Here is a 9,497-nt window from a genome sequence, read left to right as displayed (position 1 = left end):
GGGGCTGGGAATTGGAATGGCCTCAAGCCCCGCCCACCCGGCCGCCGGGGCCGCGCCCCTGGGAGCCAGGACTGCGTGCCTGCCGTGGGCCCGGGGCATCCCTGTCTAGCGGCTGTCGCCGTGGTGATCGGAGCCCGGAGCGCCCGGCCCTCGCGAGGAGAGGGCTGAGGGGGTCATCTGGGGTAGGGGTGCACTCCGGGTGTGCGGCGATCTGGCGATGAGGGCGGACAGGGTGAGGGGGAGGGGTTGCTGGGAGCGGAAGTGACCCGGCTGAAGGGTGGGGGCTCATTCCTAGGTGAAGGGTTAGGGGAGTATCTCCGGACGGTGGGGGGACCTGGGGTGAGGCCCTTGGGGTGAGCGCGGTTTACAGGGGCTGTAGCTTAGGACCGAGTGGGGCGCAGACCTGGGGCGGGATTTGGGTGTGAGGAGAAGCAGCTTTGTCTCGGGGGTGCAGTGGATCGGGGACCGGGCGTGGCAGGGGGTGGGGAGGCATTGACTGGGTGGGGGGTCGGCGAGCAGTGGTAGTGGGGCTGGTGGGGTGAGGCCTGGCCCTGGGCCCGTGGTGGTCCTACTTGGGGGCCGGGACCCTGGAGGAGGGCGTGGGGGGCCGCGTTGGTGTTGGGGACCCGGCCAGCCCTGGCCGCGGGCTGGGCTCGCCCCACCGCCCCACCGCCCCACCGCCCCGCCGCCCGAAGCTCCACCGGCCCACCGCCCGGCCCCACTCGCAGCATCCCTACTGCTGGAGTCGCAGCCAAGCCTCCATGCTGCTGTCAGGCGGGCGGGAGGGGGAGGGGCGCTGAAAGCTGCTCGTGCGCGCGCGCGCAGGGGCGCCAGGACGCCAGGGCCCTGGGGCGCGCCCAGAACGTGAGGAAGCTGGGCGGGAGCTGGGTGCTCCTGGACCAGCTCCCGGAGGAGGAAGGCTGCCTGGGGTCTCGGCCTCCCGCCGCTTGCTGTCGCCTCTGCTGCCGTCGCGAGCCAGGTAAGGGGGCGCTGGTGGGGGCGCGCAGGTCGGGGAGTCGGCGGGTGAGGCCTGGGCTGTGCAGTTGGGGAGGCGCCCGGGGGTGGGGGGAGGGGTGCGTCGGTGGGGTCCAGGCCGCGCGTCCAGGTTGGGACCGTGAGGCGGGTCCCGGGCCCCCCCCCGGCCTGGTTGGGGTGCCTTCCTCCCCCTCCTTAGTACTGGCTGAACCGCGCGGCTTTCTTGGCCGCCGCTCACAGGCGGCTTTGGCAAAGTGGGAGCAGCCCCGGGAGATGGGAGGGCGCTGGACGGCCCCGGGCCAGCCGAGACTGGCCCTCAGGCCTTGCGAGGCCTTCCCGCGCGGGTGGCCCTGCCCTGGGAGTGGAGGCCGCCCCGGACCCTGTGGGGCACAGGCGAGCTGGGGCAGAAGCAGGGGCGAGGCCGGGCCTTTGGGAGCTTGTTGGCCTCCCCCCGAGATCCAAAGCTTCTGACCAGTGTATTTTCCGTCTTTTGAGGACTCTCCCTCCTGTTTTGCACAGTGGCTGCAGCAAACGACATTCCCACCGACAGTGTAGGAGGGATCCCTTTTCTCCACAGCCTCTGTAGCCTTGATCCTGTGTGGGCTTTGGAATGGTGGCCACTCTAACTGGGGCGAGATGCCACCTCATTGTAGTTTTGCCTTGTATTCCTCGGATAATTAGCAACCTTGAGCCTGTTTTGTCATGTGCCTCTCATTGGTCGCTGGTGGGTCTTCGCTGGAGAATTGCTTCCTGAGGTCGTCTTCTGCCCATTTTTGGATTGGGTCGTCTTCTGTCCGTTGAGTCGGATGAGCTGTTTGGATATGGTGGAAATGAACCCCTAGTCAGTCTCATGTTTGGCAAAGATTGTCTCCTATTTCGTAGGCCGTGGTTTAGTTCTGCTTCTGGTTTCCTTTGGTGTGCCAAAGCTGATGAATTCAGTTTGCTCCCGTTTGTGTTTGTATTTTTGCTGAGTTTTCTGTTGCTTGGGGAGACTACCCTAGGAGAAAATGGGTGAGGTGTACGTGGGATACTGTTTGGCCTACGTTTCCTACCGAGAGGTGTGTGGTGTCTTGTCTTGCGTTTAAGTGTCTAAGCCATTTTGAATGTATTTCTGCGTATGCTGGGGCTGTACGCCCAGGGGCCGGGATTGGGGTAGGGGGCGGGGCGGCTGCAGAGAGGGCAGCAGCGAAGGACGCGAGCTGCCCAGGCAAGCCTGTGGATTTCCTCCCGAGTCCCCCTCAGCCAGCTCTCTGGGCGCCTTCTTCTGCCTCAGGGTGGCATTTGACATCTCTCCAGGTCAATGGAGTCCCGGGAGGCTTCCTCCAATACACAGAGAGACAGACATATAAATAGGCAGACACGCTAGTCTCTTTCTTTGTTATTAACAGATAGATACACTAACCTCGTCCTCCTCCTCCATTACATAGGTACACAGATACATACATACAAAGACAGACAGGCACACACCAACACACACACACACACAAACAGAAGCCCCCTCCTACTCCTCAGTTAGGTAGGTAGATGGACACACCAATCTCCTCCTCCATGAAATAGATGGTCAGAGAGATACACACACACAGCAGCCTCCTCTTCCTCCTCAATCAGGTAGGTAAGTAGATAGACACACTAGCCTCCTCCTCTAGTAGATAAAGAAACACCCAGACAGACTGAGAGACAGACACACTCACCTCCTCCAATAGAAAGACACTTAGACGAACACAGTAGCCTCCTCCTACTTCATTAGGTGCGTATGCAGACAGACAGACGGAAAGTCACGCTAGCTTCCTCCACCTCCTCCTCCATTAGATAGACAAATACAGAAATGGACAGACCCACACACACACTTACACACACACACACACACACACACACACACACACACACACACACTCCTTCTCCTCCTCAATTAGGTAGATAGACAAACACACACGCCTCCTCTGCCTCCTCCATTGCTTAGATAGATTGTCAGAGAGATAGATAGGCCGAGAGATAGACATACTAGCCTCCTCTTCCTCCATTCCATAGACACACAGAGACACACAGACATAGACTAGCCTCTCCCCTCCTCCAACAGATAGATAGACAGCCAGGCAGGCAGGCAGGCAGGCAGGCAGGCAGGCAGGCAGGCAGACGGACAGACACACTCACTACAGGCGGAGTGCAGTCAGGGGACAGTGATGGGGACAGGGTCCGGGGACTGGGGTGCCCCTGGTGAGCCAGAGGATTTTCTCCCATGTCCCCAACGGCCTAGCCTGGGGGCGACCGCCGCTCTCCCACGTTCCTCAGACTGAAGCCATTTAATCAGCCTGCTCTTGGGAGCGGGCGTGGTGCGGTCAGTGAAAGAGGTCAGTGGTGGAGGGGCCGGAGGCACTGCGGCTAAGGGGGCTGCCCTGGCGAGTTGGCAAGTTTCCTCCCATCTCCCCCTCTCCTTGGCCTGGGGACAGCCTCTGCCACCCCAGGTTTGCGGGATTGAAGTCTCCTTGTCAGCCAGGTCATGGGAGGCTGGGGAGGTTCGGTCAGGGGCTGCAGAGAGGAGGCGGGGCTGCCCTAGAAGCCCGAGGATTTGCTCCCATGATCCCTTGGCCTGGCCTGGGGTCGGACTCTGATACCCCAGGTTCCCTGGCTGCACGCCTAGGTGTTGGATGCCTCCCAGGAGGCAGGCGCGGTGCGCTGAGGGGATGGTGGCCCGGGGCGGGGAAGGGGAGGCTGCAGAGAGGTCAGCAGCGGTGGCGAGGGCTGCCCAGGTAAGCCTGTGGATTTCCTCTGGTGAGCCCTCAGCTTGCTCAGGGGGCGCCCTGTGCTACGCCAGGTTCACTGGGTGCACATGTCCGTGTTGTCCGGCTCCCGGGATGCTGGCGCGGTGTGCTCAGGGGGCAGTGGTGGTGGCGGGGTCTGGGGCGGCTGCAGAGAGGGCGGGCGGCAGCGTGGGGCGGGGGCTGCCAAGGCAATCCTGTGCATTTCCTCGCGTGTCCCCCTCAGCCTGCTCTGGGGGCGGTCTCTGCTGCCCCAGGGTCCCTGGAGGCTTGTCCTCAGGTGATCCTGCTCCTGAGAGGTGGGCGTGGTGCAGTCAATGTGCAGGGGCGGGGGGGCAGCGACAGAGACAGCGGGCAATGGGAGCAAGTACCTGGCTAGTAGTATGGGTCAGCCCCAATCCTGCCATCTCCAGCTCTGCTGCTGCCACTGCCGCCGCCCCGCCCCCCTGGCCATAGCCGGCCTGCCTCCCAGGGGCAGGCTGACAGGGGGAAACTCCTTCCAGGAAGCTCTGGCAGCAGAGGCCAGGCGGCGGGGGAAGTGGGAGCAAGTGGACTTGCTCTCCCAGGACAGCCGCCCTGTCCCGCCTCCGCCGCCTCCGCCGCCGCCCCCACTACCACTACCACTGCCACTGCCACTGCTGCCCGCTGTCCATCCCGGGGGCCGAGGGCCGGGCTAAGGCTGCACCCTCCCTCCCCGCACCAGCATCAAGCAGCCAAGGCCCACTGGCAAGCGGTGTGCAGCTCGGGACCACCTATCCCATGGGCTCTGAGGAGGCATTGGGCTTCGGGGTGGGATGGGGGCGTGGGGGTGGGGCTGGGAATTGGAATGGCCTCAAGCCCCGCCCACCCGGCCGCCGGGGCCGCGCCCCTGGGAGCCAGGACTGCGTGCCTGCCGTGGGCCCGGGGCATCCCTGTCTAGCGGCTGTCGCCGTGGTGATCGGAGCCCGGAGCGCCCGGCCCTCGCGAGGAGAGGGCTGAGGGGGTCATCTGGGGTAGGGGTGCACTCCGGGTGTGCGGCGATCTGGCGATGAGGGCGGACAGGGTGAGGGGGAGGGGTTGCTGGGAGCGGAAGTGACCCGGCTGAAGGGTGGGGGCTCATTCCTAGGTGAAGGGTTAGGGGAGTATCTCCGGACGGTGGGGGGACCTGGGGTGAGGCCCTTGGGGTGAGCGCGGTTTACAGGGGCTGTAGCTTAGGACCGAGTGGGGCGCAGACCTGGGGCGGGATTTGGGTGTGAGGAGAAGCAGCTTTGTCTCGGGGGTGCAGTGGATCGGGGACCGGGCGTGGCAGGGGGTGGGGAGGCATTGACTGGGTGGGGGGTCGGCGAGCAGTGGTAGTGGGGCTGGTGGGGTGAGGCCTGGCCCTGGGCCCGTGGTGGTCCTACTTGGGGGCCGGGACCCTGGAGGAGGGCGTGGGGGGCCGCGTTGGTGTTGGGGACCCGGCCAGCCCTGGCCGCGGGCTGGGCTCGCCCCACCGCCCCACCGCCCCACCGCCCCGCCGCCCGAAGCTCCACCGGCCCACCGCCCGGCCCCACTCGCAGCATCCCTACTGCTGGAGTCGCAGCCAAGCCTCCATGCTGCTGTCAGGCGGGCGGGAGGGGGAGGGGCGCTGAAAGCTGCTCGTGCGCGCGCGCGCAGGGGCGCCAGGACGCCAGGGCCCTGGGGCGCGCCCAGAACGTGAGGAAGCTGGGCGGGAGCTGGGTGCTCCTGGACCAGCTCCCGGAGGAGGAAGGCTGCCTGGGGTCTCGGCCTCCCGCCGCTTGCTGTCGCCTCTGCTGCCGTCGCGAGCCAGGTAAGGGGGCGCTGGTGGGGGCGCGCAGGTCGGGGAGTCGGCGGGTGAGGCCTGGGCTGTGCAGTTGGGGAGGCGCCCGGGGGTGGGGGGAGGGGTGCGTCGGTGGGGTCCAGGCCGCGCGTCCAGGTTGGGACCGTGAGGCGGGTCCCGGGCCCCCCCCCGGCCTGGTTGGGGTGCCTTCCTCCCCCTCCTTAGTACTGGCTGAACCGCGCGGCTTTCTTGGCCGCCGCTCACAGGCGGCTTTGGCAAAGTGGGAGCAGCCCCGGGAGATGGGAGGGCGCTGGACGGCCCCGGGCCAGCCGAGACTGGCCCTCAGGCCTTGCGAGGCCTTCCCGCGCGGGTGGCCCTGCCCTGGGAGTGGAGGCCGCCCCGGACCCTGTGGGGCACAGGCGAGCTGGGGCAGAAGCAGGGGCGAGGCCGGGCCTTTGGGAGCTTGTTGGCCTCCCCCCGAGATCCAAAGCTTCTGACCAGTGTATTTTCCGTCTTTTGAGGACTCTCCCTCCTGTTTTGCACAGTGGCTGCAGCAAACGACATTCCCACCGACAGTGTAGGAGGGATCCCTTTTCTCCACAGCCTCTGTAGCCTTGATCCTGTGTGGGCTTTGGAATGGTGGCCACTCTAACTGGGGCGAGATGCCACCTCATTGTAGTTTTGCCTTGTATTCCTCGGATAATTAGCAACCTTGAGCCTGTTTTGTCATGTGCCTCTCATTGGTCGCTGGTGGGTCTTCGCTGGAGAATTGCTTCCTGAGGTCGTCTTCTGCCCATTTTTGGATTGGGTCGTCTTCTGTCCGTTGAGTCGGATGAGCTGTTTGGATATGGTGGAAATGAACCCCTAGTCAGTCTCATGTTTGGCAAAGATTGTCTCCTATTTCGTAGGCCGTGGTTTAGTTCTGCTTCTGGTTTCCTTTGGTGTGCCAAAGCTGATGAATTCAGTTTGCTCCCGTTTGTGTTTGTATTTTTGCTGAGTTTTCTGTTGCTTGGGGAGACTACCCTAGGAGAAAATGGGTGAGGTGTACGTGGGATACTGTTTGGCCTACGTTTCCTACCGAGAGGTGTGTGGTGTCTTGTCTTGCGTTTAAGTGTCTAAGCCATTTTGAATGTATTTCTGCGTATGCTGGGGCTGTACGCCCAGGGGCCGGGATTGGGGTAGGGGGCGGGGCGGCTGCAGAGAGGGCAGCAGCGAAGGACGCGAGCTGCCCAGGCAAGCCTGTGGATTTCCTCCCGAGTCCCCCTCAGCCAGCTCTCTGGGCGCCTTCTTCTGCCTCAGGGTGGCATTTGACATCTCTCCAGGTCAATGGAGTCCCGGGAGGCTTCCTCCAATACACAGAGAGACAGACATATAAATAGGCAGACACGCTAGTCTCTTTCTTTGTTATTAACAGATAGATACACTAACCTCGTCCTCCTCCTCCATTACATAGGTACACAGATACATACATACAAAGACAGACAGGCACACACCAACACACACACACACACAAACAGAAGCCCCCTCCTACTCCTCAGTTAGGTAGGTAGATGGACACACCAATCTCCTCCTCCATGAAATAGATGGTCAGAGAGATACACACACACAGCAGCCTCCTCTTCCTCCTCAATCAGGTAGGTAAGTAGATAGACACACTAGCCTCCTCCTCTAGTAGATAAAGAAACACCCAGACAGACTGAGAGACAGACACACTCACCTCCTCCAATAGAAAGACACTTAGACGAACACAGTAGCCTCCTCCTACTTCATTAGGTGCGTATGCAGACAGACAGACGGAAAGTCACGCTAGCTTCCTCCACCTCCTCCTCCATTAGATAGACAAATACAGAAATGGACAGACCCACACACACACTTACACACACACACACACACACACACACACACACACCACTCCTTCTCCTCCTCAATTAGGTAGATAGACAAACACACACGCCTCCTCTGCCTCCTCCATTGCTTAGATAGATTGTCAGAGAGATAGATAGGCCGAGAGATAGACATACTAGCCTCCTCTTCCTCCATTCCATAGACACACAGAGACACACAGACATAGACTAGCCTCTCCCCTCCTCCAACAGATAGATAGACAGCCAGGCAGGCAGGCAGGCAGGCAGGCAGGCAGACGGACAGACACACTCACTACAGGCGGAGTGCAGTCAGGGGACAGTGATGGGGACAGGGTCCGGGGACTGGGGTGCCCCTGGTGAGCCAGAGGATTTTCTCCCATGTCCCCAACGGCCTAGCCTGGGGGCGACCGCCGCTCTCCCACGTTCCTCAGACTGAAGCCATTTAATCAGCCTGCTCTTGGGAGCGGGCGTGGTGCGGTCAGTGAAAGAGGTCAGTGGTGGAGGGGCCGGAGGCACTGCGGCTAAGGGGGCTGCCCTGGCGAGTTGGCAAGTTTCCTCCCATCTCCCCCTCTCCTTGGCCTGGGGACAGCCTCTGCCACCCCAGGTTTGCGGGATTGAAGTCTCCTTGTCAGCCAGGTCATGGGAGGCTGGGGAGGTTCGGTCAGGGGCTGCAGAGAGGAGGCGGGGCTGCCCTAGAAGCCCGAGGATTTGCTCCCATGATCCCTTGGCCTGGCCTGGGGTCGGACTCTGATACCCCAGGTTCCCTGGCTGCACGCCTAGGTGTTGGATGCCTCCCAGGAGGCAGGCGCGGTGCGCTGAGGGGATGGTGGCCCGGGGCGGGGAAGGGGAGGCTGCAGAGAGGTCAGCAGCGGTGGCGAGGGCTGCCCAGGTAAGCCTGTGGATTTCCTCTGGTGAGCCCTCAGCTTGCTCAGGGGGCGCCCTGTGCTACGCCAGGTTCACTGGGTGCACATGTCCGTGTTGTCCGGCTCCCGGGATGCTGGCGCGGTGTGCTCAGGGGGCAGTGGTGGTGGCGGGGTCTGGGGCGGCTGCAGAGAGGGCGGGCGGCAGCGTGGGGCGGGGGCTGCCAAGGCAATCCTGTGCATTTCCTCGCGTGTCCCCCTCAGCCTGCTCTGGGGGCGGTCTCTGCTGCCCCAGGGTCCCTGGAGGCTTGTCCTCAGGTGATCCTGCTCCTGAGAGGTGGGCGTGGTGCAGTCAATGTGCAGGGGCGGGGGGCAGCGACAGAGACAGCGGGCAATGGGAGCAAGTACCTGGCTAGTAGTATGGGTCAGCCCCAATCCTGCCATCTCCAGCTCTGCTGCTGCCACTGCCGCCGCCCCGCCCCCCTGGCCATAGCCGGCCTGCCTCCCAGGGGCAGGCTGACAGGGGGAAACTCCTTCCAGGAAGCTCTGGCAGCAGAGGCCAGGCGGCGGGGGAAGTGGGAGCAAGTGGACTTGCTCTCCCAGGACAGCCGCCCTGTCCCGCCTCCGCCGCCTCCGCCGCCGCCCCCACTACCACTACCACTGCCACTGCCACTGCTGCCCGCTGTCCATCCCGGGGGCCGAGGGCCGGGCTAAGGCTGCACCCTCCCTCCCCGCACCAGCATCAAGCAGCCAAGGCCCACTGGCAAGCGGTGTGCAGCTCGGGACCACCTATCCCATGGGCTCTGAGGAGGCATTGGGCTTCGGGGTGGGATGGGGGCGTGGGGGTGGGGCTGGGAATTGGAATGGCCTCAAGCCCCGCCCACCCGGCCGCCGGGGCCGCGCCCCTGGGAGCCAGGACTGCGTGCCTGCCGTGGGCCCGGGGCATCCCTGTCTAGCGGCTGTCGCCGTGGTGATCGGAGCCCGGAGCGCCCGGCCCTCGCGAGGAGAGGGCTGAGGGGGTCATCTGGGGTAGGGGTGCACTCCGGGTGTGCGGCGATCTGGCGATGAGGGCGGACAGGGTGAGGGGGAGGGGTTGCTGGGAGCGGAAGTGACCCGGCTGAAGGGTGGGGGCTCATTCCTAGGTGAAGGGTTAGGGGAGTATCTCCGGACGGTGGGGGGACCTGGGGTGAGGCCCTTGGGGTGAGCGCGGTTTACAGGGGCTGTAGCTTAGGACCGAGTGGGGCGCAGACCTGGGGCGGGATTTGGGTGTGAGGAGAAGCAG

The sequence above is a fragment of the Vicugna pacos genome, unplaced genomic scaffold (genome assembly GCF_048564905.1).
Source record: "Vicugna pacos unplaced genomic scaffold, VicPac4 scaffold_21, whole genome shotgun sequence".
Lineage (NCBI taxonomy): Eukaryota > Metazoa > Chordata > Mammalia > Artiodactyla > Camelidae > Vicugna > Vicugna pacos.
The sequence above is the reverse complement of the archived record's forward strand: the minus strand, read 5'-3'. Positions refer to the sequence as shown.